Source organism: Euphorbia lathyris, chromosome 3, assembly GCF_963576675.1.
Source record: "Euphorbia lathyris chromosome 3, ddEupLath1.1, whole genome shotgun sequence".
NCBI lineage: Eukaryota > Viridiplantae > Streptophyta > Magnoliopsida > Malpighiales > Euphorbiaceae > Euphorbia > Euphorbia lathyris.
Window position 1 is genome coordinate 42,159,548 of NC_088912.1, and position 10,541 is coordinate 42,170,088.

Below are 10,541 nucleotides of genomic sequence, written 5' to 3' on the forward strand. Positions count from 1 at the left end.
GCATAATTAAATTTGGAAAAAGTTATATTAGTTCCTAACCCCCCCCCCTTGGAACTAATCACACGGGACCAACACCAATGAGAGACAAGTTGTAACGACCCGGTCTGGAGAGGGTGGCACCGGGGTAGAAGGCCTGAGCAAGGAGCGACCCTAAGGGATGGCGATGGGGGCAGGAATGAACTGAATCCCACATCAAAAATGGAGAGGGAGTGATTAGGGCTTATTAGTAAAGTGTGAATCCAATATATACATACGCGTTTTAAATCCGTGTGGCCCAAGGTGTTGGATTTGGACCAAAGCGTACAATATCTACATGGTATTGGAATAGGGTGTTACACAAGTTGATTGATGCCTTTCTTGATCGATGCTATCAGTCACTCGCCCCATTCATGTTTAATCTCCTTCGTATGAGGACCAAATAGTTTATCACGAAACCATTCCGTGTGACCAAGTATACCACATATGTAACAGAAATTGCACAGGCATTCATACTTGAAATTAAGTTTAATACACTCTGTTCCAGTCTGTTTAAATCTTTTACATCTCTTCAAAGGTTTTCGAATGTCCATAGCGACCCTTATTCTCATGTAACTCGACCTTCATGTACCCGAAGGATTCTTAGTTTCATATTCAAGAAAAGTTCCAATAAAATCCTCAAATTTTTTTCCAATAGCCTCTGTTGGGCGAATTTCGCAAGTGTACGGTTTCGCTTGTAGTAATAAAATATATCGATCCCACAGGGAACGTCTGATAATTTGATCAAAAAATTACTGTTTTGATTAAATTCATTTTCTCGAGGTAAATAGAAAATCGTTAATGGTTAAATGGTTTCTAATTCTAATTATGATTACAATTACAATGACAGAGATTAAATTTAGATTATGACTTATTCCAAGGTTAATTTATACTAAGCAAAACAAAACTTTAAACTTTGTTTAAATAGATGTAATAAATTACCAATTGATTTAATTTAAAGGAATTGAGCTGTTATCAATCTTTACTTTCGATCTAAGACTAAAAATCTTAATCAAATTCGGAATCTAAACCCGATTATTCGAATTATTGCAATGACCAAATGTAAATCCGAATTTGCTTAAGTGTTCAACAAAGTTTGCATGAGAAAATATCAAATTGATTTCCAAATATTTTTACATGAAAACACCAATTAAAATTACTTAAAGAATATCGTTAAATCAAACTTTAAATAAAACAATAGTGAAAATGGAATTGAATTAAAAGATATTTTATTAATGTGAGTTATAAACATCACAAGTTTAACAGAAAAGAAGAAGTTTGAAAAGCATTTGACCGAAGCATGAATTTCGGGTTATCAATCCTTTACTCAACTTCGTAGGTTCATCACACCGTGTTTCGCCTTCAATTCTAGATCTTCTCGTTGAGTCTTCGAAAATAGCAATCTCTCGATCAACTTCGAAGCATAAACTCGACTTGGGTAAGCCTTAATGTAAATAATAAAATCTATAACTTGTATCTAGTATGTGTATCTTTTTGTAATTGAACCACAAATTTCTACAGAATTTTTCCTCTATTTATAATCTTCCAAAAGGTATGCTGGAGAGACGTGTCCGTTGGTGAAGAGTTGCCTCGATCCGGATGAAAGGATGCGTTGTTTGGAGAAATAAACATGGAAAAACAGATAAATTGCTTCGTTGTCACTGACGAGATTTAATAATCTCGATCGCAAGAAGGAGGGAGAAGAGAGAGAGAGAGCCGCACTACACTTCCTGTGCGTGTCCTGTCGAGATTCTGAGAATCCTGGCAGTGATGGAGACTTTCCTTTCCTCCTTTGCAATGTGTTTCAATTCTCAGACATGACTTTCAATTCTCGTACGTGATTTATGTTGAAAGCTTGATTTCTCACTCATTTCTAATCCATTTTTGCTCCGATTTAGCTTTTTCCAAATAATTAACACCTTGCACACAAACAACAAATACCCACATGAAATCTTTCCAAAATAAAGTAATTAACATATATTTTACATGAAATTTAACATATTTATGCATGCTAAGTTAGGTATATTTTGGGCTTATCAGCCTCCAACATATAACCTACAGGCAAATCATAAATTTGAACTTATATGTCGATTGAAACAAGCACTGCCTGCTCTAGGATAATGCCATTCTTCAATTTAGCCAAAATCAACATCTTATTATTAAACAACCAGAGCCCCTCATCCAACATTTGATTCTAGTCCACTTCATGGTAGAATTCATATGTAAATAGGTTAGAAGCAACATCGATAATTCAGACTCCTCATTTTGGCATTTAAATGTCAGCTGATTTGAATTTCATTGTGGAAACATTTATCAAATGTTTGGTAAGGAATCTCCTTACTAACACAAGATTACTTCTCTCCTTCCTGTTGTGGATCACAACAACGGGAAATTCCAACACTTCATACTCATCGGCGGGTAAAGTTAAATTTACCATAGCCTCTTCCATAACATGGAGTAATGTAAAGGGAGGCTGACAAAAGAGCCTCAATCGTGTGATGGAGGAGACGATAAAAAAATCAAGACCGTCCAATGAAGAAAGCAAAGAGCAAGGACTAATAATGAGAATCTGAGTAATAGAAGCTTGAAGTAATCAAAGAGGAAGGCGTAGAAGAAGAAAAGAGTGACAAAGCAGATAGAAAGGAAAGGAAAGGAAAAAAGGGTTTGTGTACATATATAGACAGAGAATGGTACTATAGGCAAAGAGAGATTTCAATATTTTTAGTTTCCTTTGTCCTTGAATCCTACACACACTATGTATGGCTAACAAATTTATTGGATTGGGGAACACAAACTGTAAGAATAAATGCAGAGAATGAAAATGGCAAGAATAAATGCAGAGAACAAAAACGACAACACTAAATGCAGGAAACGACAATGACAAGAATAAATGCAGAAAACGGTAAGAATAAATGTAGAGAATGACGGCAAGAATAAATGCAGAGAACAAAAACGACAAGAATAAATGCAGAAAATGGCAAGAATAAATGCAGAGAACGAAAATGGCAAGAACAAATGCATAGAACAAAAACGGCAAGAATAAATGTAGAGAACAAAAACAGCAAAAATAAATACAAAAAAGGCAATAATAAATGTAGAGAACAAAGACGTTACCTGAAAAAAAGAGTCTCAATTGATATGCAAAGAACGTAAATCAATTACGATATCCAGAAAAAATGGATCCAAACTGATACCTAGGAAAAATAAACTGATTACGTTACTTAGAAGAACGAACCAAATTGAAACCCAAAAACGTGAATCCAGAAAACGATGACCAAAAACAATACCCAAAAATGATACCTAAAAGCTGCAACTCCAATAACAGAATCAGAGGATAAAGTCGTAACTCAAACAGTGGAAATCAGCAAACATTCTGATCAACCAAAATGAACCTTAGAAAAACTCTCTCATGAGGGAGAGACGGTCTCACACGAGAAAGACTAAACATAAAGGCAAAGAAAGATAGAGTGAGAAAAATAGCAAAATAAAGGATCGAAAGCCATTAAACCGTACATGGGACCTCGACCTTCAACCGGAATTCATTTGTAATGTGTTTCCCTATTCAAGTAGGGAAGTGGATTGATGGGAAAGAGTAGACCCCCAGATCTTCGTAACCATTTCAGCAATTGTCATTTTGTTGCTCGAAATGGACTTGCAACATTTTTAGTTTTCATAAGTAGAGATGTTTAACTTCAACTTAACCAGAATGGTGACCGACTACAATTAAATTGGGATAAATCAGCTGCTCCAATTTGGTTCTTACTACCATGCCCCCACATAACGAAAAATTTGAACAAAATTATTTGACCATTATTTTTTATCACATCGTATCTTCCAAACAAATTTGTCCATAAATTGAAGTAATTTTTTACATTTTGGCAGACTTTTGTAAATGTGTTAATAACATAGTAAATATTTTGGACACTCTGACTTTTTTTGTGATTAACCTATATGTGACATATATTTTTCTTAATGAGAAATTAATTCCGCAAATTAATTATTATTAACGTGATTTAAATCCCAATTGTAACTAATGAAACGTTTTATTCGACTTTTAAGATAGAAGTTAATTAATTTATAATTTTAGAAGGTTAGAGATCTAATTGAGTTTTAAGATAGGAGTTAACGAACTAATTAAACATTAAATCAATACTCAAATAATTAAAAAAAAAAGCAAATCCTACGAGAAATTGAAGACATGATTTGAAAATTCATGGAGATCCTGTAACTTACAAATTGGATTTAATGAAGAAACTTACACAAGAGAGTTTCAATATTAAAAAATGTTTAAGTTACGACAAGTTGAAGTTGCAAGGCATGTGAGGCAGGATAACTATAAATAAGTGCCTCACTCGTTTCTAGGTTGAGATATAAAATTCTGTTGTCTATAAAATTCTGTTGTCTATAAAATTCTTTCACAGTTCTCTTATCCCTTTCAAGGTTAGTCTCTATTTCTCTTCGATTTTAACTTTCGTTTATTGAATAACTCATTGGATTCGTAGATTAACAATTGTTCTATTTGTTATAGATGAAAATTATACCTTAATTCATAATGGTTATTAGATCGTTAGAAGAGGCCTTTTGTGATTTTGCAGTAACTTTTAAAATTTTGAAACAGGTTTTGGAGTGTTTACTAGGCCACGATGATCAAAAAATGAATTTTTCATATATAATTTGTTTATGTAAGGAGTTCCTTTGTTTGATGTGAATTATTTATTTGTTGAGCTAATTGATGCAGTTCTTTTCTCATGTTTTTGTCTGTTATCCGAAATATGTTTGTAGGGATGATTGATTGCGGAAATCCTAGTAGAATCTTATTGTTCTTTGTTGAATGTTGAGGTTGTTGTTCTTTGAAATCACACTAGTGTGATTGATTATTTCCAGGACATTCTAATTTTAGCTTGACCTACAATCAATGTTATTGATTTAAATTTGAAATTGAGAGAAATTAGTCTGCATATGATTTTATACTGGTTTATAGAAGTGAAATTTACCCGATGTATAATAATTCTTGTATGTCTTGTTGTACATTTAATCTCAGATGGAAATCTTTGTAAAAACTCTTTCTGGAATGATCATCATTTTAGAGGTGGAAAGCTCGGACACTATAAACAGTGTAAAAGCTAAGATCTGGGACAAGAAAGGGATCCCCACAAAACTGCAGAGGTTCAAATTTGAGGGAGAAGTGCTTAAGGATTATCGCACGCTTGCTCACTATAACATTCAGAAAAAGTCTATGCTCCATCATATTCTTTGTCCGAGAAGTCTCATGCAAATTATTTTGGTTACCCCGGATCACCATAGAATCACCTTGGAAGTTGATATGTTTGACACAGTTGATGAATTAAAGGCTAATATTGAAGACAAGGTACGTGTCGCCGCAAACGAGCAGTTTTTATCGTGTGGTGAGGAGTATCTTGAAGATGGAAATATGACTTTAGCCGACTACAAGATTAAACAGGGGACTGTCGTTCACTTCGACAACTATATGGAGGGTGATTGCGACATAGTATGGTGACGAAAGCTAAGACTCTTAAGGAACGTAATGCAATAGTTGAGGCAATGGATGACACTATTTCAGCTTGTGATTTATGATTCGGTTCATGGGCATTGTTAAGCAAATGTCTCACAGTTTTTTAAATATGTAGAATTGCATATTTTTTCATGACTAAGAAGATATATTTGATGAATTATTTCTCAAATTTACCAAACTTGTCAACATTATGGATAAAATTGCTATTAGTTATTACGTTAGAATTAAAATTATACAATTTTAAACTTTAGACGTAAGAAATTGAAATATTGTACAAAACATTCATAGAACCTAAGAAAGCAAATATGCTCATTTATGTCTTAAGCTGCATATTTTGGATCCCCAAAAAGAAAGTATGACATTTTACACTTTTTAATATTTTTGCTATATAGGATTTTGTTATCTTTATTTTTTCTAGTGATTATATATATATATATAATTCATGAGTTAACATAATGCATTGAACTTTTAAATAGGTCTAAACTTGCAAAACGAGAATAGTATTCGAAGTCTGGTCTAAACTTGTAAATTATATGATTCATGTTGCTAAAGTCTTTAATTTTATTTTAATTTTGTTTCCTATCTCCGACCCTACAAAAATGGGTATTGGAGTTTTCCCGACCCTAGTATATTATATGCAACATTGATAATCCTAAAGGCTCTCATCTTTCATTTTTTGTTGTATTAAATCCATGATGAAAAAAAAAATAAAAAAATCAATTTTAAACATAAAACTTGGTTAATATTGCACTATTCATTTCATTTTCATTGTTAATAGTTCAAAGGCATTGTTTTATATGTGTGACGTGACTATAGAAAAACTGTAAAAACTTTATTACCAACTATAAAAAAATACAATTTTAGAGCGATATGAAATAAGTAAAAAAAATTAAACCAATCAAATGCTCATATCTAATTAATTTGTTAATTAAACACATTAATAAAAAAAAAATGAATGATCATAGATATGATGTGTTGGAAGATGAAAGGTTACGTCCACAATATTTGTTTGGAAATTTTATTTGACTACATATTGTGATATTAGAATATTGGGTAAATTGTTTCAAAATAAAAATTGGGTAAATTACAATTGTGTATCTAAACTTCAATAAGTTCATACTTGTGGTACATATGACCTATTGGTTATCCAATTTTTTTTCCCGGTGCTCTAAAAAATTATAGCATTTTAACTATTTACAGAAAGTTAAATAATTTTTCATAAGATAATTTAACAATAAACAATGAATTTTAAAAGAGTTAATACTCAAATAATTTTTTTTAACTCTTCATATATAATATATGTAACCAAAAAAATAAATATGATAATAATAATAAACGTTTCTATTAACCGAAACCTTGGCTTTTTAACATTCAAAATCATAACCGTAAACCAAAAAAAAAAATCTACTTATATAAACCGAAGCCGAAACTGTTGGTTTGATTAACCGTTTATTCGGTTTGGTTTTCCAATTTCTGTGGCTGTTATACAACTGGGATGAAGAAATGGGCTCGGATGGACTATGTATTGGGCTGAGAAGAGTTTAAGTGGGCCTGGTTTGTGGATAAATTAAGGCTCGATTTCAAGCCAACTTGGACTATAAGATTCTTCAATAAGTTTCTTTTCTATTTAAGGGTTAGTTCTTTGATTTTTAGTTTTGTTTCTTGGATTGATGTATCAATTGTTCTATTTGCTATATTGTGTTTGCTTTCATGATATTTTTGTATTTTCTTTAAATTTGGGTTTTCTTTTTTACGTTTGGTGCCCGATAAAGGGAAATTATACCTTAATCTTGTTGGTTATTGGATAGTTAGAAGAGAACCGTTCTGATTTTGCAGTTAACTTTTGAAATTTTGAAATTAGGTATTGGGATGTTTGTTAGGTTACGATGATATATATATATATATAATGTTTTATTTAAAGAGTTCAATTTTTTTTATGTAAATTATGTGTTTCTAGAACTGTTTGATGTGCTTCTTTTCTGATGTAAATTGTTCTTTATTGAAACTTGGACATTAATGTTGATATTCTCTAGAATCACACTAGTGTGGTTGGTTGTTTTTAGAGCATTTTGATTTTATCTTGATTTTTTTAATATTTTATATTTGGAATTTTGAGAAATTAGGTTGAATATGATTTTATATTGGTTCTGGTGTGATATTTGTAAAAGTGAAATTTACATGATTTATAATAATTTTTGTTTTGTTGTATATATAATTTTAGATGCAAATTTTTATGAAAAGTCTTACAAGAAATACCAACACTTTTAAAGTGGAAAGCTCAGATACGATCGACAATATAAAAGTTAAGTTTCAAGACAAGGAAGGGATCCCCCGAACCAACAAAGGTTGATTTTGGTTGGAAAACAACTTGAGGAAGGTCGTATGCTTGCTGACTATAACATTCAGAATGAGTCTATATGTCACCTTGTTCTTCATCTTAGAGGTGGCAGTATGCAGATTACTTTAATTACCGTTGTTGGCCACAGAAACACCTTGGAAGTTGAAAGCTCTGACACAATTAATGATTTAAAGTCTAAGATTAAAGACATGTGTGGTCCGCCCTTAAATCCATAGGTTTTTGTTGTTTGAAAAGGAGCATATTGCATGTAGAAGGAGGTCTTTACCAGACTTTAGCATTCAAGATGAGACTATTACAAAGCATATTGAAGGTGGAACGAGGACTTTATCCGACTATAACATTCGAGAGAGTCATATCGTTTGCTGCTATGTTACTTTAGATGATGGTGCTAAGCTACAATTTAGGTTGATGAAAGCTAATACCCTTGAAGAACATGATGGAATAATGGAAGCATGTAATAAAATAAGAATTGTCTGTTATGATTTAAAGATAATGCGGTCAGGGGAACTCAGATGTTAAAGTTAATAATATTGTTTTAGAGAGTGAGATCTTTTTATTACCAGTGGTAATTAGCAAGATTAAGAAAAGTGACTAATTAAGATTATATCATTATCACTTGAGACTTGCATAAGGATGAGACTCTTAGTCAAAGCAAAACTCAATTCATAGTACTCTTCATCACAACTCTAACTTCATTAGATCAAAAACCCCTTTCCGAATAGAAATTGGATTACCTGATTCATCCAATTGGAATATATTTCGTACATATAGGAAAACGTCTATCTTTATGAAAGGTCCAATAGTTAACATTATTCAGTATGTTATTATGGAGTTAATGTGAAAGGTTGTTCTATTTCCGACGATAGATCATTGAAAAACTCCATGAAAACTATGCATGTAGCTTTAATTTTTTTTCTATAAAGCAAAAATAAATATCAACTGAGCACTTATGGATGATAAAAAAAAATATTGAATCTGTCACTTTCTATTATAATTTATATGATTTTGATGCAGTGAATATATTATGTTGCGATCCTATGTTACATGGAAACTCCTCCACAGTAGTGTTTTCATTTTCGTTTCTATTTTTGTTTCATATATATGTTTTGAAGAGTATGCTTTAAAAATAACTTTTTCCAAAACTGGTGTTCACTTGCTCAATGACTGACTAAATAAATTTAGTTAATCACAGTTAGATCTAGGCTAATTAAAATTCTATGGTAGAGATTAAAATAATCTTAAAGTCAGATTCTAATAAACCTAAATCTAACAGTGACTAAACTTATTTATAGACCAAGCTACGCCAGGCCTAACATACTTTAACAAAAAAAAAAAACTTAGACAAGGCCTAGTCTAACTCGTTGTTATTTTAGAGAGGTTCGAGTTCGGGCTTAGAAATGAAAACCCATCCCAAATAAGTCCATATATATATATATATATATATATATATATATATATATATAGTTTGTAATAGTATAAATTAAAATTATACTTAAAAATAAATATTTAATACATAAAATTTATAATTAATATTAATAGGGCGGATCAGATTAGATAACCCATGCTATTTTTATAAAATCCAATCCCGCTCTAGATGTAGGTGAGCTTTAACGGGCCTGGGTCGAACTGTAAACCACATTGTTTGAATTTTCTATGTGGTAAAAACAAGATTATAAGAAACGCTAAGGCTAATCAGGTGGACAGGAACATCGAGAATTAATCGGGAATGAATCAAATTTGTATTTTTAATAAACAAATTATTATATAAATGCAATTAAAATATGTATCATGCTATTTAAAAATAATAATTTATAATAATTTAACTTAAAAATAGAAAAACATGTATGTTTGTAACGTATATCCTTATAAATATGTGAAAAGTAACGATTCAACGAAAATATTTTTTTTAAAACAACATTTTTTTATGAATCATTAAACAACATTATTAAAACAACTGAAACAAGTAAAAATTAATGTCCATAAGTAATATAATTCACCGGAAATTATAAAACAATGTCGTTAAAACTGAAACTATATTATGTAAATAAACAGAGAAACTAATTAAACAAAAATATCATAAAGTAATAAACATAAGGGCAAATTACAAATCTAGTCCAACTGAAGGGGTCTATTTACATATCTAACTCACTTTGTTTCCATCTCACCAAATTAGACACTTGCATCCATTTTGGACAAAATTATACTTAGTTCTATTCGACCGATTCATCTCCTACTCCCGCTTCTTCTTCTTCCGCTTCGTCCGCTTCGTCCGCTTCTTCTTCTTCTTCTTCTTCTTCTTCTTCGTTTCAACTTCTTTTTCGGTTCATCTTCTTCAATTTCTGATACCAATCGTTAGCGATTTTTGAGATTATTGAAGTATTATATCCAATTTCCTATAAAAAATTATATGTTTTTAGCTTATACGCCTGTTTTCCTCGCTGGGTTTGCCTCTTTCTTCACCTGTAACGGTATCATTTCAATTTCTTCTATTTTCCTCCATTGTTGTCGCATTTGTGATGAAATTTGTCACATTTCGTCACAAATGCGACAACAGTCTCGTCATAAATGCGACAACAATTGTCGTATTTCGTCACAAATACGACAACTCTTGTCGCATTTCGTCACAAATGCGAT

General features: G+C 31.5%; 1 pseudogene; it reads left to right on the top strand.

Annotated features, from left to right (window-relative positions):
- The first annotated feature begins 5,032 nt into the window (after nucleotides 1-5,032).
- On the top strand, nucleotides 5,033-8,122 carry LOC136222637 (polyubiquitin-like; annotated as a pseudogene).
- Nucleotides 8,123-10,541: the final 2,419 nt, after the last annotated feature.